This window comes from Zootermopsis nevadensis, unplaced genomic scaffold (genome assembly GCF_977971745.1).
Source record: "Zootermopsis nevadensis isolate Lab colony 2312 unplaced genomic scaffold, Znev_1.0 Znev_ptg000011l, whole genome shotgun sequence".
NCBI classification, from domain to species: Eukaryota; Metazoa; Arthropoda; class Insecta; order Blattodea; family Termopsidae; genus Zootermopsis; species Zootermopsis nevadensis.
This window is the reverse complement of record NW_028259143.1, coordinates 10,521,210-10,547,527: the sequence shown is the minus strand read 5'-3', so window position 1 is coordinate 10,547,527 and position 26,318 is coordinate 10,521,210. Positions and strand designations below refer to the sequence as shown.

Genomic DNA, 26,318 nt, shown 5'->3' with positions numbered 1-26,318 from the left:
TGTAAGGTTTGTCAATGAGGGTGAAATTCAAAAAACTTTTTCTGTTGCAAAGAATTGCCTGAGACAAGCAAAGGAATAGATATATTCAATATTTTATCCTCATATCTGAAAACAAAAGGTCTCTCCTGGAAGAACTGTACTGATGGTGCCCCATCCATGCTTGGCTCCGTAAGAGGTTTTGTTTCTCACGTAAAACAAGAAACTACTGATGTTGTCTCAACACACTGCTTTCGTCACAGAGAGGTGCTGATTTCAAAATCTCTTGGAGAAGAATTGAAAAAAGGTTTTGATGAAGCTCCAAAAATGGTTAACTTTATTAAACAATGACCAGTTCACTCCAGAATGTTTAAAAGCTGTGTGAAAACCTGGACAAAGAGCACATAAATCTCTTGCTACATACAGAAATCCGGTGGCTGAGTATAGGAAGATTTCTAAATAGAGTGTTTGAGCTAAAACATGAATTGCAGGAATACTTTCAAGGAAGCAATAAGCAAGATTTTGCCAAGTGCATTGAAGATGAAAAATAGTTGCAGAGGCTAGCCTACTTAGCAGACATTTTTCATCACATGAATCAGCTCAACAAGTCACTGCAAGGCCCTGGAGAAAATATATTGACTTCAAGTGACAAGATTCTTGGATTTAAATGAAGACTGAAACTTTGGAAAAATCATGTTGCAAAAGGGAATCTTGAGATGTTTCAATCACTGGAGGGGCTTAAAAGTAAAGAAGGATATCAGCAAATTTCAAGTCTTTTTGAAACCCACCTGGAAGAACTTTGGATCAAAATCGAACATTATTTTCCTTCCCTTTCAACACAAGTGTATGATTGGGTGAGGGATCCATACTTTGAATCTTCTGCTCATCCTGAGAACTTGACTTTAAGAGAAGAGGAAGAACTTTGCGGGCTGCAATCTGATCGTACACTCAAGATGAGATTTACTGACCTATCCCTGGACAAGTTCTGGATTTCTGTGAAAGAAGAGTATCCTGCCATTCATAGGAAAGCAATAAATATATTGCTGCAGTTTTCAACCTCTTACATGTGTGAGCAAGCTTTTTCTTATTTAACAAGTATCAAGACCAAAGACAGAAATCGTCTCCTTTCAGTTGAAGATGAAATCCGTGTGTGTTTATCTAAAGTTCGACCCCGAATTAAGCATTTGTGTACCAAAAGACAAGCACAGTTTTCACATTAGAAAAGTAAATTTTATTATTTAAATTGGCTTCAAAAATAACATTTCCTTGACACATATATTTGTTCATATGACATTTTATTTTGATTTATCTTCTGCCTTTTTAACATTGTCAATAAACGATTTAGTTATTGTAGTAGTTATTATCTGTTTTCGTTCTGTTTATATGTGTTATATACGATATTGGTTATTTATGTTAATTTTTTGTGTGAATGAAAACCTCCGTATGAGGTCTCTTGACAGGCAGTTTGATTTCAGTTTTTTTTTTGTATTGTCAATAAACTTGAGAAAAACGTAAGTAATTTTTTGCGTAAACCAGCTATCAGAAAAAAATATTAAGTTTTCCTTATGAACTTTAAGTTTATAAAAAAGAAAGAAAGATATCAATAATGATATATAATAATTTTTATGTAGGGGTTCCCTGAGACATGAATATTATTTCAAGGGTTCCGCAAGGGCAAAAAGGCTGAGAAACCCTGATCTAGACGACCGAAAAGAGTAATTTTATCATCTCAAGACGAGGATGAACTAGCTCCCGAAACGTCGTGGCTTTATTTTAATATACTCAGCGATGAATTTAGTAAAAACAATATTGAATTTCTCTTTACGCTTTAGCTGTCTATATTAACGGGGAACTTGGGGCTTAAATGCAGTGCAAAGAGTTGAAGCAAGTATCCCAAATTTTGTACAGTGTTACCAAGTCTTATAGATATATTTTTCCTTCTGCAGTAAGGTAATAAAAGCGCTTCATTTACACTTCTACGCGGAGATAAAATCACGACCTTAATAGACATATTTTAAACGCTAATGCACACATTGCCTTTTGTACGTTCGGTTAGATACCTATTGATCACATAGTATTAAACAGATTGATTTGAAATTGGAAAACCACATAAAGGCTTGTCGGTTGTATCTGCGGTTTATCTTAAATATTCGAAGGTAATTTCGTTGTCTGACTTTTATTTTGGGTTCAGACGATTCTCACCCAAATACAAATTCCAGTCACCAGACTACATTGTCAGTTAAATTATTACATTCATTTCAATCAGTTTACATAAGGTCCAATGTGATATTAACCACTTCGGTGCTGCTATGTATTTGAAGAAACGATCTATCATATCTTCAGGATAAAGTAAAATTCTTATTCTTTAATAAACAATAATAATTAACCTGAACTGTTATGAGATAACGGTGTATGTTGCTTCACTGATGTTTATACATCTTTATTAAACTAGTAATTTTAATTAAACCACTTACTTTTGTGTAAATATTGCATCATACAAATTATGCTTATTTGTTTTTATCTAAGTCATGTTGTTCCAGGTAGTAAGAAAGCCCAAAATGGTCTTTGGTCTTCAGCTAATTTTGAAAGTGAAACTAATCGGAAAGGTAATCATAGTGGAAGGCAGAACTGCGGTGTACCGAGTTTCATAAAAATCTGTAGAAGTAGTAAAATATGTGAGATTTCAGTTTTCGCAGCTGTGAAAATGATAGTGTTGTTTTTCTGGATTGTAATTCCGTGACGCGACCCAAAAGAGCAACTCAAAAAATCATATGTAAAAACTATCATTTAGGCCCAAAATGTATGGTAACTTCAATTACCGCGGTTCGCTATCCTAGCTGCATAACCATCGAACATACCTTTAGTACTATTAAGTTCCGGTTATCTTTGGAAACGTCTCAGTTTCTTGGCGTTATGTTTTATATATTTAATAATGACTTTGTTATTTCACGACAGTACACGTATACATAAAATTTTTACGACCACAATTCCTAACGAACTTCTCATTTTTGACATGCTTAGTACATGCCCAGTCACTTCACCTTTCTTGATTTTATTACCCTAATAATATTTATTGGAGAGTAAAATTACGAACCTTCAATTCGTAAAATTTCCTTCAGCCTCTTGTTACTTCCTGCCTTCTGTGTCCAAATTTCTCTTCAGCACCCTATCCACAAACACCCTTAAAAGTAAAACCGCCCCTCTACACGCCATGAAGACACTTGAGGGAAGAGGTAGTATAGCTCCTACACTTCCTTTACCTCGGCATTAGATGATGGTGAGTGGTTAGCGTACTCCAAGGCTACGCTTTGCAGCCGAGAAAGGACCCATTGGGGCCCCAGAACTGGTGTTGACGCACAGGCTAGAGGAAGAATCCTTTGTTGTTGGGCTCTAAGAAAACATTCTTTTCCGAATAGTAGATCCTAAATATCGAAATTCCTCCTTTGGTTACATAAGGAGACTTTAATTTCCGCGAATGGCAATGCCACAAGTCGGAGACTTGTACTCTTGGTCTAAATTTGTGTTCGTGACTACATGTATAGAAACAGCATATTCCAAATAGGCTGTGAGAAGGAGGAGTACATGAAGGAGAGGGGGAAGGAATGGCTGTGTGTCTACGAGTAGAATTAAAATCGAGAAGACGAAGAGTAGAGGCAAGAACAGGACTGACGTTTCTCTAATTGAAATAAGAGATACGAGTAATCCGATTTAGCATTGCTCGAGGGTTTTCATTCTGAAAGCGAATCCTTTAATAAAACCCTCTTTATTCCTCGTCTTGGAACAGCGAGCGGCAGATGCAACACGAGTCTGAAACGGCAGGAAGTGAGTTTGAGTCTCAGAAAGCTCAAATATTATACCGAAAACAAGATTCAGTCTAATTTACGCTGCCGAGCGCAGGGATTTCTCTTGTCATAGAAGGAACCGTGAATTTGTGTGATCTGAGGCTTCTGACTTTAGATAGAATTCTGTGTATCATATTATGGGTGATTCTACATCAAGAATTTCTCACTAAAACAGGAAAAGATAAAACATCGTTCTAAAGTTTGTTGAAAATAATGCACTAATACTATTAAGTTTATTTCATAGGACATTTTCCATCATCTGTTATTTAAAAATATAAGTATTCAAATTCTAAAGTTAGCTGCATTTCGAAGTCTCGACCTGTCTCCGTCTTCAGGTAAGAATATAGACCTTTATACTTAATGAGGACTGATAGATAATGTTAGCCCTAACCACTGACGGTATTTAAGTCTTTCAACTTTGTTTATTGAATCTGCCTTATAATTGTGTTGCAGAACACGTAAAATTACAAATAAAAAATCACCGCCCCAAGAGAGAGTTGAACGCGCGACCCTACTTATCTCAACTGTTACACGCCTGTACTATTATGAACATTGAAGTTTTTTCAACCACAGTTTAATTCAGATATACAAGTTATTTTGTATCTTTTTCTCATTTAATGGCAACAACTTTTAATGTTTTGACTCATAGCAAGAACAATACGGAAATATGTGCAATAAGTATCTAAGAATTTGAGTAGCCCTTATAATAAATAGTGTGTGTGTTTATTTGCAAGACTTTATCCATTGTCTGGTGCCTTCTTTATTAAATAAAGCAAGACGTTTCGGAAATTGGTCTCGAAATCCGTCTTAAGATGATCGGTGGGAAAATAAAACCTATTGTGTTACAATCGTCTTTCTCACAGAGGTCAGTAAATTTATACCAGACTACACGGTGTAACATCCCATAAGACAGGCATCTTTATGACACTCATCGTCGTGAGAACCTGAAATCTCACCTAGCCACAACTTACTGTCACTGAATACATTCATGTTACGTCACTTCAAAATTATTTTATTCTAATTATTTCCTATTTAATTTATTTTAATTTGAAATTGTAACATATCCGATACTTTAAATTGGTAGTACATTTCACTTCAAGTGTACTGCGATCTGTTACTTTGGATAACCTTCAACATTGTTTTCTGTGACAATTTCAGGTTCCCAGATTCCACAAATCGACTCTTTTGTGGACATGTTCGGAGTCCGTAACCACACCGGGAACCGACGGTTCTTAATAATGTTCTCTGACTTTACTCAGCCACTCTGGTAAGTGCTTTGGTGTTAACTTATAATACAGCATAAAGTTTTCTTTACACGTCTCATAGTTCAGTGGTATTCAACCTGGGTTACGCGAAGACATCTTACAGGGTACGTAAAATTTAAAAAAAATATTTTATGAAAAACACTGGATGTAATTTATTTAATTTATTTTAGATGTAGATTATATACTATGTATAACTTGAATTATACACCAACAACTTTGGGGGTACAAAGTTGAAGAGATATTATATTTGAGGGTACGCGAACAAGAAAGGTTGAATACCGCTGTCATAGTTCACCGAACATACGAATACGCCTAGACACCCTGTTATTAAATACACTGAGCAGAAATAACTGCCCAGTAATTGCCAGAATACCCCGAAAACGTATGTAGTAAAAGATATGAAATTTAAAAACCTGTTGTCATATGTATTTACGGTTGGTAGCACTGAAACTCCGCCGAACAGGGTGGATGTTGCAGCATTGACGCGCGTGTAACAATCGGACGAGTTATCGATGTGTTGTGTACAACCCGGCCAGAAGTGATGGATTACCCTCTGCATTGAATAGAGCGGTCGGAACTTTGACCTTTCAACTCTGAATTTTGGTTTCATAATATATGCAACAAGTTCTGGTATTACATACAGTGCTGCCAAAGTATGACGAAAACCGACATGCATTACCATTCCACTACCTACCACCTAGAAACTGGTTACAGTCTACAAAATGTTTTTTCGTTTATTAATCTGGCCTGCATTTGCCAAATGGAAGCACGAATGTGAATGATGAATTGGGTAGGTTGAAAAAGAAAGTTGTCTTGGCCAAGTTGACGGTACTTCTCAGTCTTTAGAATAACCAGCTTCTGGTCGAGAATCGAATGAGAATATCTCGAATACAAAGGAATATATTCAACTGCGATGTTCAATGTAGCGATAATTCGATTTTGGAAAGTTATCTTTTGCTATTTTCCGCTCAACAAAACATTTATTTTTAAATTTATGAAGATATCTGATAAAACCTGTAGGCTTATTGGCATAAACATTAATTTTGTTATGGTTAAAGATGTATTTAATATGAATTTTTGTTGGTTGTTTATACGTCTTAAAATTACGTTTGTTACAATAATGGGAACAAAATGTACATAAAACGTTCCAGCTCATTCTGCTTTATTACAATACAGGGTGATTCAAAAAGGACTTTACAACTTTGAAAGTGTATAGACATTTATTCAGAAGGCTCACAGAATCAGTTGAGGTGTCATTTTGTAGCACAACAAATCAAGTTTTATCTCAAATAGTCATTTGGTTCGATTTGATTGCCATTGGTGATACTGCAGACATCCCACCTGAAATCAATTTCTTGCCAAACACGATCCAGCATATCCGATGTCACTTCTGCAACTGAGAAAATTTTTGAGCCATTTTCAAATGCACTGCCGCTTGCGCTCGCGGTGACGGAATTCGGTACTACAACACAACGTGAGTCAAACTTGATTTGTTTTGCTATAAAATGACACCTCAACCGATTCTGTAAGCCTTCTGAATATATTTCTATACACTTTCAAAGTTGTGAAGTCCTTTTTGAATCACCTGGTAGTATTGTGTAGAATGTAAATGTCAATTAAGCACTGATAAATGTTAGAATAAGTGGTGAAACAAAACTCGTGTTGAAATATTTCAACTGTATTTTCGTATCTCGTTAAAAGAAATTTATAGTGAAAATGAAATTTTCTAGCGTTACATTTTTGAGTATTTTTTCGCGATTAAAAATGTAGGTGACGTTTTTAGCCAAATAAAGCCGGTTTGATCCAACAAATATGTTTTTGTGAACACAATTATGAACTTTTCATAACTTTTAATTAGTCAACTTTATTGAGTATCTGAGCAAGTATTAAATTTTCTAGCAGGGTCTTGTAACATTTTGTTACCCAGTGTTATAAGGGAGATATTTACTTAAAAATTTAGCGCGTTATTATTTTTGTGGTGATGTGTTGAGCGTTAAGGCAGCTTTCATTTGTTAGACACGTGCATAAATATATAGATTCACATACGTGTCGTAACAAGACATAAAAACACTGGATACGGTTGAGAACACAATTCCCTAGGTGCTGTACTCTTGTCATTTTCAAGTATTCCCAGAGCTCGCTTCAAAATAGGTTAAGTAGATTACTTGGCTGTGATAATTTCGTACTTTGTACCTTGTGTGAGAACCATTTTGAAATTCTAGTAATTTTTTCCTATTCCGTCCATTTGTTTACATTATGTCTGTTTTCACAGAATGTTCATTATAAACATTATCATACACAGAGTGTCCCATGAGTCTACCGCCATAGGAAAAGTTTGGTGCTCGGCAGAATTCGGGTAAATGTAAAGAGGGAAGTTGTTGGAAATGATGTGTTTTCATTCTCTAGTGTTGGAATTTTTATTCAGGGCAAGCTAGACTCTTTATATTATTAATAATAAAAAGTTACGGTGATGTTACCACGTTAGCATGTCGGCCAAAAGTAGTATACTGCGGTTGTAGTAAAGGGGACACATTTTCTACAGGAATCAATAGAAACATATCCCTCCTTCGCTGTCATGTCAACGTGGTAACAACTCTGCGACTTTTATTTCTGATAGCGTAACCCTAACAGTTCGTCCTAGGTAAAACTGTCCATAACTTGAGTTACGAAACACAAGATTTGCAACAATTTCTCTCTCTTTACATTTTATATACAGGCAACTCTCGGTTTACGAACGTTTGATTTACGAACATTCGCTATAACGAACGTCACAATTCATTCAACATTTCTTAAAGTCACCAATAGATAGAGTTCCTTATAAAAAGAAATGCCAAACGTATAGTGAACATAATTGTAAGATTTATATAAATAAACTTTTAAAAAATGTATGTATCACATTAATTATCAGAAAATTATTATATTATAATTATAATGAACTGTTCTTGGTTAATAAAACTAATCTTGCCAGTAGAATGTTTTCTCGCATAACGCATACATACATTGTAATAAAACGTATTGTATAGACCATTCGATGTTTAGCACATGGTTTTAATGCTTTAAAATAACTGCTAATGTATACGATACGTATCGTAAAAGCTCAGGAATGCAAGATACACATAACGAACCAAAACGTATAACGAACAACGTCTTGGAACGGGACTTGTTCGTAAACCGAGAGTTACGTGTAATTAGCCGTATATCCGAGGTCTTCTATGGCCTTGACCTTGTGGAACACTCTGTATATACGTACATAAAGAAAATTACTGAATCAGACCTGAAAAGCATAAAGAATGGTAACAAAAATACAGCGTTTTTAAGTATACGTAGTACCATGTTGATTCTGCGTTCGACAGATGTTTGGACAGTTCCTATTAGTCTGTGGTATGAAATGAATAAAAAGAGTTATTTCTGGACACATTGCTGTAAGTGAAATAACATTTTGACCGGAAATTGACGCTGGTGGTTTTGTTTGTCGATGTGTGCTGTACTGAAAATCGTGTTAGTTATCACTGTCGTCTTGATGTGAATTTGTTTAAAAAAAAGATAGCCAGCCACAGAGACGAAGTAGATTAATGAAAATTACCACACATTCATGCGAAAGTAAAACTTGGTTTAAGGAGATAAGAAATATTAGTAAGATACGAACAGCGGGTGCTGAATTTTTAAGAAGTGTCAAGTTATGTGCTTAGTTATACGCAAGCAAAGATATGGCATGCTCAAAAGTACTTCTGAGTTTTAATTATAATTATTTACTAAAATTCGTGACAATGTACTCTATGTGATGTCAAACTACTCGTTGAGGTTTACGCTGTCCGTAGTGGCAAAATCATGAAGCTATGTTGAACATGATGACGTACATGACACCGCAGCGTGTATATTAAGCGTACATTTTGTAGATAGCCTATTCAAAATTAATTTAGAGTAAAATTTGAGTGAAATAATGTGATTTAGGAGATTCATAATTTTTGTTTCGAATACAGCAGTCATTTGGTTGAGAGGGGCATGGACAAGGAAGTTAATTTTATTATCCATTTTTGCTACTTCAGAGGAAAGTTTTTCATAATGTATGTTTACAGACTATGCTGTTTTATGTATTAAATGCTACGTAAATATAAAACGATGTAATCAAACAAGTCATGATTAGTACCTGCGGATCTGAAGGATATGTGGTTAGGATCCACGTTTCTTTTCCATATCAAATATTGTGAGCAGAAATTCTGTAAAGTCTAGAAGCTTCATTCATACAAGCCTTGTAGGGATCGATTATTGTAATAACTTCGATATCATTTTCTTCTGTTTATACTTATCGAAATTCCTGCATCCGCTTCTTCATAGGTATTTTATTGACATAATTTCTGAAAAGGTAAACTTTATAATAAACGATTTACGTAGAAAAATACGAAATATCTACAAATGAGTGTTAAGTTTGTGTTTACGGAGCTTAAAGTGAATAATAAATGGGAAAATATGGGATTGGTGTTGAGGGTTTTTCATAAATTGGTAGGGACATGAGAATTTCTTGATAAACAGCAGAGAAACGTCACATGGTCTTGAAATAATACGAGGCTCGTCCACAAAGTAAGTTTCCCTGGGGCCGTTTACAGAAACAAAACACAATTTCATGGAAATATTTATTGCAACAGATACAGCAAGTGTCCAGCTATTTTTCAACATATTCGCCACCGGAATTGAGACATTTGTCATACCGTGGGACCAACTTTTGAATACCTGTGTCGTAGAAGTCTGCCGCCTGGGATTGGAACCACTGTGTGACAACCATCTCCGCCTCTCTGTCATTCTCAAAACGCTGACGCTGACCGGACAGGAATTTCTTGAGGTGTAGGAAAAGATGGAAATCACTGGGAGCGAGGTCCGGGCTGTAGGGTGAATGATTAAACACCTCCCAGCTGAACTCCTGCAGGAGACTTGCTGTCCGTCGAGCCGTGTGCGGCCCTGCGTTATCACTGACCGCACTTCACAGTCGGCGGGAGCTGGAATAAGAACCTCCATCTTCAACAGCTGCAACGATGCTACTGTGAGAACGCGGGAAGTACCGTTAGTGCATGCGCCATGCTACGTCATTGCTCTATCACGTACGCACAGTCGCTTCGCGCAATATAAGGTTTGCTAGCTATGGGACGAGTGGGAAACTTACTTTGAGGACGCGCCTCGTATTAATGCTGTGTCAGAACACCAGTACCTATAAGAGCATGGTATCTCTTCTTTTAAAATGGGTCAGTTGCTCGACCAACTACTTCAAAATCAGTGAATAAAAACATGACAGGTCTTGACGTTCAGTACTTAAACACTGTTGTTTCAACACGTAATTAGTTCTAATTGTAGCTGTTACTGATAATTTTTCTATTTTAAGTATGCAGATTAGATCGCACGTTACGAACAGCTGTACTTACCTTTCGGAATAAATTAGTTGACAAAACACAAGACTCAAAAGAACACAGTGTGAACCTTTTCAGATTCTCTCGAAGATTGTCTGACTAAGCCCTCGTGTTAGTGTAGCTGATGGGGAAAATGCCCAGGTGGGACATCTCTACTGAAATTACCCTAAAACAAGGGAAAGAATTCTTACAAAATCAAAATTGAGATAAAAATTTATGGATTATTTATTATGGTAGTTTTTCTATTATTTTCCGTTTTTAATGATAGTTTCCTCTCCCATTGCTTTCAATTACCTCGTGTATATCCTATCTTATTGTCTCATTTATTTATCTGTTTTCTTTAGTGTAATCTTCCGGTAATATTTGGTTATTTATCTCAGATACGAGAAACATATTTATAAATTACATATAGACTACAGATAAAAAAATAATTTGCTATTTTAATAACAATTTTCAATGCACAATAAAATCCTGAAACATATATTTCAGATTCTAAAGACGTTTGGTTTCAGGTTCATGAAAAATTATCATAAACCACCACAAATTTATTCTTTCAAATTCATATGTTTCTTCCTGTTCGATTAATTTACGTGTGAATTGAATTGAATTTGCACTGCTTCTACTTAATTAGTCTTAGACTTATTTATTTTGGGAGTACATCGTGTTCCAAGGTACAGGCCGTCAGCTGTCTCCGTGTTGATATTCGCGATCCAATTTAGTACGCTTGGCCTGAGGCAAAACACAGTCTTTAAGATAAGGAACACGAGACGTGAGGTACAGTGGAGATCATAGCAGCAGTCACCGTGTATAATTTATAGCTGGATAGACAATGCCCTCCGAGGGCGTTTTATATATAAATTATTGTACAGTTACTTGAGGAATAATTAGTAGGATGAATTGTAACCTAATACTTAACCATTTTTATATGGAAAATAAATTAATGATCTATTGATTATTTATTTACTTAAAAACGCCGTTTCAACTGTAGAGGTGATGTTTATGGATGGTGGTTGTTACAGCATTAATATGTAGAAAATTTCATGATAGAAGGTGCTTTCCCATAATGTACCTGTAGGGACTGAGATGAATCGCGTTAAACTTAATTCATTTAGCCGATATTGGGGCCGAGATTTGAACCAGAAATTTTCCGAATTTGAAACATGAGCGCTAACCACTTACTTTCACATGTGGTTCTACATTTTTGGAAATAGGTACATTTTTATTCTTAAATTGCAAGCATATTAACAGGACAATACAACACAGAAAGATGAAGCCAAACAAACAAACAAACCTTGAGCGGGGTTACAACGTATGATCCCAGAAATATATTCTCACGTCCCAGATCACGTTGTGGCCGTGTCCGGCTTCACTCATCCTCGACGTTTCTCTAAGTCTTAAGAAATTAAAATCATGATTCAGTGATCGAACAGGGAAATATGCACTTTATTGACAGAGTAGAACTTGGGATTGGGGAAGAGGAACGAAATTGTTCCTGCGTGTTTCAGAAACTGGAGGACCAGGGAGAATTTGGAATGAAATCTCTAACCCCGAGACCTTTCTATGGAATTTCCATTGCGTAAAAAATTGATATTGTGTATCGGTTTATACGATTTTTGTATATTTCCTTATTATATAAAGATAAATAGGATTAGAGTGACTACATGTTCATGTGTATTTCCCCCTCTGAATTTTTAAATAAATCTATGAATTTCAACGAAACTCGGTATATATATATATATATATATATATATATATATATATATATATGTATCATGACGCAATTGACCATTTGACGTTTGTACTCTTAAATTTATTATCGTCTGCTAGCCATGAAAACTTCTGAGGAGGGCTCAACACTGACACCACGAAAAGTAGAATCTGGAAATGTTATAAGACAGCTGAACTTAAAAGATACTCAACTTTTGGTGAGATACACTAGCACGATTACTGCATCAAATATGTAGGATAACTAGTAGTTGCAATGTTACTATGAAGAAAACCGACAAACGCTAAAACGCTTGGCTGATCTTCATTGCCCGAAAACATTCCAAAGACGTGATCACTCGATACAGTTTGTTGGATATACTTAAAGACGTTAATGATTTTGACAAAAGTGTCCAAAATATGCAATGACGTATCTAGCTGAAGAACTATGTCTTAATGAACTGCTCAAAGTATACTGATCAAAGTATATCAGTCTCTTACTTGCCTTTAAGGTACTCTAATATTAATGGAGCCGTGATGGAATTATAGTTTATTTTGTCCTAGAAACCATTAATAAGAAATAAAGAATCGAAATTTCGTCGTCTGGAATAAAGTGTTCTAAAATTTAAAAGGCCCAATGATCATGATTATGCAAAATATCAAACAAATAAAAACTGATATTGATATAAAGAGGCATTTTTTATTGGAGTCGGTCGATGCAAGTTTATTCCATATTACAGAACCAAAATTTAGCTTTGGCCGGATTAAATAAAAGCACGAAACAACCGAAGAATCTACAGAAGAGAAATTATTAGTTACAAAATTAATAAGCCTATCTAACATAACACCAAGAGCATTTATTCGATAAGATCGTGAAATTAAGATATCAGTTACACAGTAATTAAAATGGATACTGTTGGTCTCACGTATGAAATATACAATTTATTTTTCTGTATGTTAAGTTTAATGTAGTTTACACCACATCACTGTAGCACCAAACGACAACAACAATAACAATAAGAATGAAAAAATTTACACCAATTATTCAACAGGACCAGTGAAGGAATAAGACCTATATGTGATTTGTCACTAACTGTACTTAATATGGGCCCATGAATTAACTATATAACAAAAGAACTGAAAAAATTTGCAAGAAATGAAGCCCTATTGGAAGGTAAAAAGTAATTAAACTTTTGTTATTCTTCTGGGTATTGACTAAGTGTAAATTCGTCTTTGTCAACGTTCGAAAGATAGCTGAAAGTGATGACAGCATGTCCCTTCGAAAACGCTGGCATCTGCGGACAAGCATACACGACACCGACACCGAAAACCCAAAACAATATTATCACAGCATATGAATAATGGAGGTCAGTGATATAGGGCATGAAGTTTCAAAGACGATACGTATATCCAAATACATAAGACGTGTGGCTTACTTATCTATCTCCCTGGTGATGGAGACAGCAAACATATCTGAAACGTCGGTAAACGTATACCAGGCAACACAGCACAACATCCCAGAGACAGTCATCTTATTGACGTCAAGGTTTTTGTTTGTCGAGACCTGCTTTCACCTTGAGAACTTTAATCCCCAAAACACGGGCAAGAATGAATGTGTGTGTGTGTGTGTGTATTAAGACAGTAATTGGCAGGAGCCATGTGCTGGTCCCAGCGCTAAATGCCGCGATTCTCGTCTGAGGCACGTTCAAGAGAACTGCAGGGTCTTCTTATCGGAGATTTACATAATTCCAGTCGAGAAAAGCAAACAAGCACTCCAGGGTAACCCGCGAATAGAAAGGGGGAGGGAACTGGATGTTCTTAATTTACTAATTCCCCGTCCAAAGTTCCTCGTAGGCGGAGCCCCTGACGACAAAAGATCGGCGAAAACAAAAGAAGATGTATTAAAGTGGAATCTTAAATTGTTCAATTTCTAGAATATCTCGAGTTTGAGGTATTCATATTCTGATTTAAAGACCACCAAAGAGCGAATCTGTAAAACAAAACTTGGTGCTTACTGTTTTAGCAAAGACGAAGCGTTTCGACATTCCACGTTACCGCTGAAATAGGCAACTGCATATATTTTTAAGTTTGTTAAATTATTCGACTTTCCTCGGTTTCTCTTTACTCTCTTCCTGCCCGTCTTTCGTCGATTCGTAGTGTCTTTGAACAGAACTTTGAAGGTTACACAGACAATAACAACAACTACTACAACGATAATGATGGCGATGACAATGATAATAATCTGGAGTACAGGTCGCCTAGGTACTCCAAGGGCTGAGGTTGGTTACGGCAACGAGGCAACTTAACGCAGACCAACCATGGACACGCACAGCCAACAAACCCAAGACTCACAAGAAAATCAATCAAGAAAAACAAGAGTGGCTTGGACAAGAGAAGAAATGAAGGAAGTAGTTTGGTGTCACGTGTATTGTAAAACATTTTATAATACATGTGGCACTTGCTGAAAACAATATGGATCACGGAAATAGCTCCTGCCTTATGTACCTTAGGGACAAGGTCTGTCTCGGGTACATGGGAGTACATACCCCATAAAGTGGTGAATACATGGGATAATATTAATAATAATAATAAGTCTGTGTCATTATTCCTCCCTCCTTCGTTCTATGTTTTGTCTTTAATCTTCTGTCTTTGCCTATGTATGCATTTCTCTCCTGTCTGTATTTCACTTCTGTCTGACTTTGCCCCTCATGTCCTTATCTTTATCCCTTTGTCTGTCCGTGGCTGTAAATTCACTATCTTTTTCTTTCATCTTCTTTGTAATCTCTTCTGCGGTACCTCCTATGTATCTTGTCATTCACATTTTCTTTTAAACTTCCCCCCAACTACGAGGATTTAATTCTCTATCATCTATGTTTTATTCATTCGTTTTCTCTACTTCCTGTTCTTATCCTTTTTTACTCTTTAAATACCATTTTCCCTTGACTATGCGATAACTTCTGTGATTGTCGTATTATTTCCTTTCCTTAATGGCGCAGTCGATCATACAGACATCACATTTTACCTCGCAATATACAGCCCCCTCATACTATTCCCTACATCGTGACAGTGACTCATCTTCAAATAAGTTTTGGACTTAACTTTCAACCAGGCCACGACTTATTTACATCAGCCTCTAGATTCTTACTTTCATTTGCCTATTTTGCAAGACCTTAATCACATTATCATACATACAATTATCCATAATCTTTGAGTATCCAATTGGTCTATACATTTACCCTGTTTACCCTTATTTATCCTTTTTGCCTCTTAGCCACTCCTCAGTAAATAAAAGGGCTCGAAACAGACAGCCATGACCCAGTACGTCAACGAGAAAAAGGTGAATCTACTCCAAAAGTACGCGTGTGCCTGTCGTAAACATGTTTGAAAATATCGCGAGATGTTTGAAAACGCACTTGAGCGTTAACTGCTACTAAATATGGCTGATATCATGTTTCCAGATAATAGACTGGAGACAACGTGTTTGCTGACGTTCACGTGACCGGTTTCGCATGGAACAATAAGTAGACAACAGATTTCCTGCTTGCTTAATCAAGTCAGAAGAATGTCTTTCTCACTTCTGCTGAACAAAGGCTAATCTAAACCGATCTGGCCGACAATGGTCTGTCAGTGTGTTGTAATGCCGATGATTCGCATGAACCCGACTTATGTTAAATCTGTTATTATGATTCCCATAAAATATTGCAAAAATTATTTATTTGTCAAGAAGTCAGAATATACCGTGATGTGTTTCCAGATCGAATTTAGGAATAACAAATTTTGTGTTATCTATCTAGAACTTTAACTTTGACCCAACTAATATTCAAACAGACTATCATTTTGGCAGTAGAACTTGATTCAAAACCGATAATGTAAAGCCCCGCCCTATGGACACAATTCTTTTCCAGTTCCACTCATCCTAATTCTCAGAAACTATTTTTCTGAACTTGACCTAAATATTATCCATTCACCTCCTCTGCGGCCTTTGAAGTGGTCGTTTCAAAAATAAATTTTTCCAACACAATTATTTTCATATTGTGTGTCTATCCATCCTATACATGTACAGCCCAAAGCACTCTATCATATTTCGTTATCCTAACAATTCTAAGTGGCCTGTATAGATCATTAAACCCAGTGTTTTTCTTCGTGTAACACCGGCCCATGTCGTCTTCAAGTCACAGAAGCACGAAAACATCTTTGAAGGAAGAATTCAAAATACAAATGTTAGGTAGGTACTGAAAACAAGGGTTTTGTTTAGTTAGTGTACATTGGTGAATTTTGGCGTTAACGACTTTAAACATTTGCGTTCTGCTATACACAGGATATATTAGATAGTTTTAAACGACCGTTGGTTTTGTTTTAAGGATTTGCAGCGGATAATATTTATATTATTTTATTAGAACTATAGTAAAATGCGTCCATTAGTGAAGTTGAACGCAACTGTCACTTACCAGCTTCCGACAGGGACTGCTATAAAAAAGATAGGTCTATTTCATTGTTTATATGGATCGATTATTGACTTGAATCGGGAACACATAATAGCGCTTCGCGATGCTATGCAGTTCCAGCCAGAAGCCAGGAAGAGACAGTTGCGATTAACTGTGTTAGTAAACGCACTGTAAATGTTAGACCATATAAATTCGTTTTCAAAAACCTTGTACTGACATGCTCTACTTTTTACTTTTTGTGAATCTAATTTTAACTACTTTTTGTAACTATAGACCTATGTTCGTTTACAAAGATACCGACGTGGACTGCAGTTGTAATTTACAATCAACACAAAACAGATATCTTACTTTTCAAAATTGCATAAATATTGAATAATCTTTTGCGGCGTTAGCTTATCAACGATATGTTTCCAGTAGATAAATCGCAGAAAATTACTATGTAACTTTGAAAACAGTTACATATATCTTAAAGTAGGTCCTGCACGCGGACCCAAATATGGTGGAGCAGAGGCCGAGCAAAGGACTGATATTGGTCGTATGAGATGGACCCGTCCGAAGCACACGCTAGAGGAGTGTCAGCTTCAGTTGGTTTGTAGCTCTAGCTGTGTTTAGATCGGTGCGTCACAGCAGCCGAGGCTGTGCGACCCCCTCTACTACTGAACTCCCCTCTCTCGGCTTACACATCGCGCATTTAGGTGCCACTACTGCTCGCGCGACCTCTACTGAACGTCGCGGTCTAGGGGTTAGTGACAGAACTTTCCGGGTTTAACCTCAGCATGGCTACTCGGTATCCTGACTGTGGTTTTTGTGCTTTTTCTGAGTGACCCCAGATAAATGCTTTATATTATAAAAAATAGCCAGCTGTTTCATTCCACATTCTTAGTAATCATTATTCATTAATCGAAATATCAGTAAAGTAAAGTAAAGCTGTTCCACTATACGCCATGTAGGCGTTTGGGGGGGAGTGGAGGTATAGCTCCTACTCATTTTTGACCTCGGCAGTAGATGGGGGTGAGTGGTCAGCATCACGCCCCGGCCGTATCATTCGATGTTATAAAGTGTGAGCTAATGACAGTGTTGATAAATAAAATTATCTTGTCTCCCTTTTTGGTCATTGTACACGTACAGCTATTTTACTGGGCTGTACCTGGGAAACCATTAAAATTGTACTGATACAAGTTAATAATATTTTAGTGTTCGTCAGATTCAACGCATATTATCATATCTCCACATTCCGCTTGTAGCCGCTAACTGACAATATCCAGCCGAGTGGTTAGCATTACTGCATCGTATTCGTTAGGTCGTATATTTTAAAATTGTTCTGATACTGGGTATTATTGAGATGTTTCGTGGTTTTTCCTTTGATCGCTCCTCGCAGATATTGGATTAGTACCTTAAAATTATATATAACCACTTTCTTGTACAAACTCTTTAACCTTTTTATACAAATCTCCTTATCCCTTGACGCAACGTAACTTACTGAGTTCAAAAACTGTGTTAACATTTGAAGTCGAGAGTCATTTTTATGTACCATGTACTTTAACAATTGAATTTTTTAATTATGGCTTTCATATAACGCTCAGTATAAAAATATATTATTTCTTGAAACATCATTAACCATTTGATTTAGATAACAGTGAAATATGAAATAGATACACAATCATTGTTACCGGCATTTTGTAAATCTGTGTTCTAAAGTGATTTATTTTCGTATTGTAATTCCTTCTAGAAGGAAATGCGCGCTTTAGACTGTCATTACCGTTGACGACCCTTAGTTCCGCAATCCTCAGCACCGAGTTAGCTGCAGCAGCTGGCATCTCGCTTACTGGGATAAATCAAACCGACCAATTTAATCGCTGCAATCAGATCACCCAGTACTCTGCTTTATCCCGACTTATCATCCATTCTCCTTGTCTTCCTTGTTTCTAATTTCCATTCCTCAGTGTTCTCTCATCCTTCTGTGTTCGTCCCCATCACCTCACACGCCCTTTCATCCTGAATTATGCATGGGAGTTGCTTTGGGAACTAAGATGTGGGAAGGGTAAAGGATCGGGAAGCATCTCGTACGTGAATGTAGTTCCATGACTTCGAGTTAAAATAAAGAAAAAAATCTCCCCCTTCCTCCTTCTGTTCCATCCGCACATTTCTTCATCGATTGTCAGAGCAAGTCTCTGGCATCTGGCTCTACGCCACTTTCTTCTCCCCGAACTTCTCACATTCTTCTACGTTCTTCCATTTCTTGCTACTATCAACCCTATTTTTTTTTCGCCGCGATTCAACTTGCATTTCACTCTCCCGCTCTGTGTGGAAAAGTTTGCATAATTCTTTCCAAGCTTAATTACTGTCAAAGCTAATTGTGTGTAATGGGACCCCCCCGACGTCTCTCTCATATTTGTTGAGATACGAGATGGACCGATGAACGCTTAACGGACGTTATGCTGGTTGAGCTTAACATGTAGGAAGGGTGAGGGATGCGCGCGATGTACTTTCACCCCCTTTCCACCGCACCCTGCTCATTTGGTCTTCATTATTCATCTACCAGAAGGATTTTAATACTTAACCGTCAATTTATAACGCCGCGCCACGTGGAAGAACTAAAAATGCAATGCAAAACAGTTTCATTTGACGGATAATGTAGTAAGGGAAGTAAGTTTATTTATTCTACAGCGAAAATTATAACTGTTTTGGGGTGTGTTGTTAAAGGGGATATTTGGACGTGCAAACGGTTCTGAGCACTATTATATCAATTTGGAGCATCTGAGTAAAATAAAATACTAGAACATAATTGTAGTATAGGAGTCAGCACTCTTGGTTTGGTTTAAGAAATTCTTGGCTATAAGATGTTGTCTTCCCATGTCTCTCCAAAATATCGCGGTCATTAAACAAAGAACTTTACCTTACAACAAAGAAAAACCGTTTTGTATTTTAAACATCAGAACAAATAATACGAAGCCATAAATGTTTGTTTTGTATATAGGTATTATTAACATATGTTATTTGTTATATAATAGCCAAAATCCTGTACTGTACGGGTATTTAACTTGGTATTTTACATTACGGGAAGAGTTTTGATAATTTACTGAAGAGAATATTCAGACCTAGCAGAGAGGAATTAAAAAGAGGGTAGAGATAATGCATAATGAAGAACATAAAATTTGTACTCCATCAAATTCGCATGAGAGGCATCAGAAAAGTATACAAAATGTGTCATAAAATCCAAAGCGACGAACAAGATTGTAAAATCAAGTTGTAGCTCGGATGATATAATATTAAAATTAATATTGAAAAGTATGCTCATAAGGTGTGGATGGATTCATCTGGCTTGGAATATGGACCAGTGACGGCAATACAATTTCGGGTTCCATAAAATGAAGAAAATTCTTGAACAGCTGAACGACTATTAGCGTCATAAATTCTATAATGTTCCTAGAAGTTTCCTGTATGCCTATATAGATCCTTTTCGCTCCTAGGTTAAGCATAGGGCCTCTTTTTTAGACGTTTCGGTAATTAGTTACAAAATTTAAGATGTATGGATGATTGGCCTACAACATCCGATTCAGGTGATGGGGCTGCCATGTTATAGAATCCGAACCGACAGAATGGAGAGTAGTATTTTCCTGACCCAGATGTTTAGGTTATACCACCTATACTCGGTCGCCAGAGCCTCATTAGTTAACAACAGTACCACGTGAAGGTGAGGTTCACATTTGTAAGAATTGAATCTTCCCTTACATCCGCCTGTAGGCCAAACAATTTAATTAAGTATTTATCTGTCTTTTGTAGATGTGTCTGACTGTGATGTCTTAAATGGTAGTAGAGGTTATTAAATATGGCGACTAGTGTGACGCGAACAGCTAATGGATTCCTTCATCATTAAATATACAACGACTTGTTTTCTTGTGCTGTATTATGACAATAGATTCAATGCTATGATCTGATTCTTCATGAATTTAGGAACATCTATAAAATATAAGAGGATATCCCTCATATTTGAAACACCAATGAATAAAAACGAAAATACATACACATATATTATACAAGTATTTTACTTTACATTTCCTTTACATAGTCAAAGTTTATAAAGTGTGCACAGAATTTATCAGTTAAATAAAGAGTTGAAATTTCTCATGATGAAGGACAGGCATTACCGCCTTACTGTGTACACCTCTGGCGTGCATAGATAGGGACACACGAGGCGAGGAAATTGATGTTAGTGGTGCGTCGTGTAGAATGCAAGGTGGATTTTCACGATGATCACACCAAAATTTGTCTTCTTCTCCCTAACCGTCGGCTTTAGTTTTTAAGAAAGATTGAGGCTGAATATCTGCACGTACCGTCATGATGGAGCGCGACTGTGGGACTTAATATCGCATCATAACTCATCACTGTACTTCCCTCCAAAGTGGCGGTTCATAACGTGTCCGGAGAGCTGAACGCCATTCAACAAGGAAGGATTAATGGACTCCGAAGGTTCAACACAACTGATATAAAATCCCGCAATGCGAAAACTAACGAAACTACAACATCCCTTCCTCAAAACTTATTTCTTAAGGACCTATCTCAATATTACAATCCCATTTCCTTCCTGGGCTACCAAGCAGGCGTTTTCCGAGAAATTTTCCTAATAAAACATGTATGCTTTGTTTCTGTTCCCACGTAAAGGCGCGAAAACCAAGTTCATAAGTCATCATTAACTATAAGTATACATTCTATAACATATTTTTATTATAAATTTGTCGGATATAAAGTTAAATACTCCTGTTTAATAAAAATTGGATATTTTTTTAAAAAAATACTCGATGAGCTAATATTAACAGAATTCCTTTGAGCAATATTTGAATTAATAGCTTGCAGTGGAAACCATGAAATCTTTCAGCGACGCTCAGTCTGTCACCATTTCAACAAAACCCTTTACGGAAAAGTTTTAGTCACATTAATGTTATTATTCAACTGTTATTTTAACACCACCGGATGTGTTATGCAATTTTACAGCGCGACAATTTCTACCCTTCTCCCCTAATATTCTGAAGAGCTGCGGGTGTTGGGCGGAGCTAATAATGAAGATAAATTGGCATACAAATTTTCCCATTGTCTGCCGCACACTACAATTAATAGAAACAGAGGTTATATCAACTTAAATTGTGTTTTGAGATGTTATAGATAGTCACAGTAAAAATTGGTTTCTTTTGACCGCTGTCAGATGCAGTATTTAACCTTTCATAGCAGCTATTAAAACCTGCGGTCCACGGGCCATATCCGGCCCGAAATCACTTGTAGCCAGGCTAGCGAAATAGATTGTTGTTGTAAAACTAGTTAGTACAAACTCTGATGTATTTTTTCACTCCAAAGAATCTAAAGAAAAAGAAAGATTGTAATTATCTCGTATGCTTTTTTACGTGCAAGTGTCACACATGTGACTACCTACAAAACTCTGCCATAAAATGTAAGATTACTGCTTAAAAATTGTGTCATATAGAAGAAGGAGAAATTTTAAAATAATAAAAACTGTGATTTTTGCATATTTAATTAAGTATTGAGCATATGTAAAGGATTATTTTTCACTTCTGAGTTAAGTACTGTTACAGATTACTTAAATTAGCTACTATTTTTCAAAAACAACCCAAGAAGAATTTTATTTTTGACATTAATTCCAACGAAATAACTATTCTTGACCCGAGGAAAGAAACCGCTGGACCTCTTTGCTTCAAGCCATAGCGTAACTATTGATACAAATCCCCTTACCGTGAACTAACACTGCACCCACCCCCCCAGAATTTATTTATTGGTTTTGCATGTTCTCAGAAAAATTGCATTGTTTCCTTAAAAAACATTTAACAAATGTCCTTGCAATGGAGATGACTTTACTTTTCTCTTTAGATAGAAACTAAATTTTTTTATATTATTTAAATAATATTCAGCCATATCTAAGCGCGAAAAACCGGATTTCTAAGAAAGGGCATATTTAATTCTATAGTGCTTGATATTACTCGCAGGCAGTACGTAGATAGGATTCCTAAAATGCATATAATTGTTATAGGTTCCTACAGAACGAAGATAAAAAGAGATGTCTAGATGTTATTAAAAGTACGCATACTTTATACATGTGTGTATGTTTGAGTTTAAATTTTATTAATTCCCATTCTGCGTATTTTACTGACAATAACAATGAAAATATATGGCGGAAATAAGAAATATATACCAAGTTTTAGTATGAAAGCAAGACAAGAGGAGACTTGGATGGATAACACAAAAAGAAAACTTTAAGAAATAGGTTGTTAGCTGGCTTAGGGTAAGTTCCAGTAGCGAGTTCCACTGAACATGGTAATGAACCTTCAGTTTCCATAAAAGACAGCGGAATTTATTTGCCAGCTACACGACTGTTACCTTCTCAAGAATAACTCTACTTCATGGAGTTACTTAGTTAGGCAGTCATTAATTAACACGTATGTTTCAGTTAGAAAGTGTTGTACTGAAGAAAACGGACATTATGTAAAAATAACAAAGTTTCGCCTTACAGTATTCTGTCATTAATTTACTCTGTACGTTTTAACAAACCCTTAAATTAGACTATATGTTGTTCCTAGTGAGAGTTGCTTTAGATGAGACTATTTTCGTAAGAGAAAAGTCGTGTATTATCATCAGGTAAGCACGCACGAGTTTTGCGTCTTGCGATATGAGACAAGGAATTTTCATTACTCAAATTTTTCTAGCTGTTTGATGATATAAGTGTAGGCCTATAACATAATGCAGTAATTTCTCTTCCAGTGTTTATCGACACGTTTTCATTAATTTTGTTTTAGTAATATATGTTTTTATCTTATATTTAATTGAAATTATATTTAACTGGTGTCCCGTAATTTTTATTCTGATTCTGATTATTCGTATATTATATTATTAATGATTTTTATAGAGGTAGCCCAGATTCTAACTTGCTGTTCTCTGTTCCTATAAAACTTCGTTGAAGTATAAGTTAAATATTAGGGTCTGGGGGTAATAAAGTACGCCCCTATCTCAAATATTTCTTACCAGCAATAAGTATGTAGTATGCAAGTAACGTTCTTATGTTTATATTTTATATAAATATGTACAATTTTGTAACGATATTTTATTGGTCTTATTAACGTGTCTGGAATGTTGCTTTCTTCCATGATTTTTCCAAAAATATGTAAACCCACGATTCTAAAATATTACAAGCCTTTTAATATTTATTGCTGTGTAGAAATAATGGTATAATGAATCTTCTATTATTTATACTATCACAATTTTTACTTAAATGGGGTATAGTTCTTCTTGAGAAGTTGATAGTGTTACCTCAATCTTATTTAACTTGATTTGATCGATCATAATTGTTTTGATGTTTTAAAATACAAAGGCTGATTTATATATCGATATTTTCATACACTAACAATCGATATTCAAAGAGTTATCCACATACGGCTTGCTTTTAGTATTATACTTGAGAAGCCTAAGGGTTGTGAAAATATGACCCCTTCCCTTGTTTCAGATATCGTTTATTCCCCACCCCCCGCTAAGGAACGTTTCAACCCCATGCCAGAAAGATAGAATGGTTTCTGCAGGAATATACAACAGAGGAGGGGTGTTCGGTAATCTGATAGTGCGTTGCGTGGGACAGAGAACAATTAGCGAAGGACATTGTCAGTGTATTACTTACGAAAAGTGAAGTGTTATATGAGAACACTCACATAGTACAAGAACTACATTACAGCTATTCACACTTTAAATGAAAAAAGCTTATCTCTTTTTTTTACAAGGTGTTCAAATTTTCAAGTCTTTTTAATTGGCATGTACGAATAAAAATAATAATTAAAAATGTATTTCGAAGAAGTAATTTTTTATTAGAAAAATACAGGCTTATGACATCATGTCTCCTTTTCCATGTGTGTCTGTCTGCCCGTTTAATAATTTCTGAAATAATTAACAGATTTTTGGTAAATTTGGTGTGAACATTAAGATACTAAACACTATAATTTTCCACATCCCGACATCAATAACACAGTCATGAAGGTAGTACATACTTCTGAGGTAAAAACAATAAGCCACTTAAGTATATATATTATATAATAATATTTCCTTTAGCATTTAAAAGTGTGAATTAATAAAATACTGTATGCATTTTCATGTTTATTTTTTTATGGAAATTGTCATTTCTCCAAAAAAAAAAACCATATATCGGCACATTTAAAGGAGCCATATACGTACGTTTCTATACTGTGCATACGAAAGTACCATTTGGAAACAAGAAATATGGGAAATAATTACCAACTGAATTTATTCGGAAGCTCAGATTTCGTTTTTCTGGTGAGTTGAAAGAACAGAATCCTTGGCTGCCTTACGAGCATTGGCACACGAGGTAAATGGGGAGGAACTCTACTCGGTTCGCTGCTTGCTAGCGCTCAACGGCTCGTGACGCAAGCAACGACACAGAAAAACTACATAGCAGGATAATGAGCATAGATCCCCAGCCCAGCACCTACACATCCATTATCTATACTGTCGTGAAATAGTTTTGAAATATAAACACCAAACTGAAATGGATAAGCCGAAATTTTGCAGTTTTACAGTTTCATCAAATCTACTTCCTTTTGTCTGTCCTGGCTAATATTTTTTTTAAATTGCTCAACTAATCTGCATGAGATACGGAAAGAATTTTATGTTAATAGAGGTCCCCTCATAGTCAGACTATATAATTACCTACCGTAAAATACTAACATGGCAATCAAGCCAACTTCTAATGTTGTAGAAACGCAGTATCGCAAATAATTCTGGAGTAACGTATGATCATGTGTTGTAATGTAATCATATATGAGAAATATTCAACTTTTCTCCAGAACTTATTACTGTTAATTTGGATACAGCATAAAATCAATCTTTAGCTTTCGGTTTGATGACGATAAAGAATAAATCAATGGAGTTTGACTCGTGAAATTTGTGTAAAATTACGTCACGAAAGGTCCACAAATTTCTGTATGAAACCTTTTATATGTTAATTATAACATGGCAATGGTGTGAATCTTTGTGTTGTGTAATGAATATTTTACATAGACGTAGCCAGTAGTAGTTGAAATTACAAGCAGAAAGTCTATTAGATTCTATGTAGTCTCCTTACGTCTGTAAATGCGCATAATTTTAACATCAATGGATGAATTAATTTCACTCATAACGATTAAACAATTTATAAACGGTATGCATTGCGTAATAATTCTGGCTCTTTCGCCAGTATTTGATTTCTGACCTTTGTTAATGGAAGGGGAATTTCCTACGGAGCAAAATCCAAATTCAGAATGCAAGGTCTTCATGTATAATACCCTTTATTGATACCCGATCTTAACCAAAACTATAACCTGTCGAGAAATTTTAGTAAAATCCCTATATCTCAAATTTCATAGATTGTACAGCTACAGGTAGATACGACCTTTCCATTATGAGTACACTTTACGCGCATTGTGAAAATGACGCACAATAAATATGTATCTAAATCTATACGTTAACAATCTATAAATCCATCACGAGCTGTTTATTCCTAGATTACTAGCCTGCTTCTTCATGCAAAGACTGTCCTATACCATTAGGCCCACCAATTTATTTTACTAGCAATTAGTGTTAATTGCCCCTAATTCAGTTTATGCTCCGTATCGTAAAACATACCATCGTCACGACACTGTGATTCAA

General features: G+C 35.9%; 1 long non-coding RNA gene across 1 annotated transcript in view; it reads left to right on the top strand.

Moving 5' to 3' along the window:
• LOC110828469 (uncharacterized) overlaps positions 1-24,487 on the top strand; it is a 124,039-nt gene extending 99,552 nt beyond the window's left edge. Inside the window, exons 2-3 of the long non-coding RNA XR_015534736.1 lie at positions 4,977-5,085; positions 24,133-24,487. This is a non-coding gene — a long non-coding RNA (uncharacterized LOC110828469). The remainder of the gene's footprint in view (positions 1-4,976; positions 5,086-24,132) is intronic.
• Positions 24,488-26,318: the final 1,831 nt, after the last annotated feature.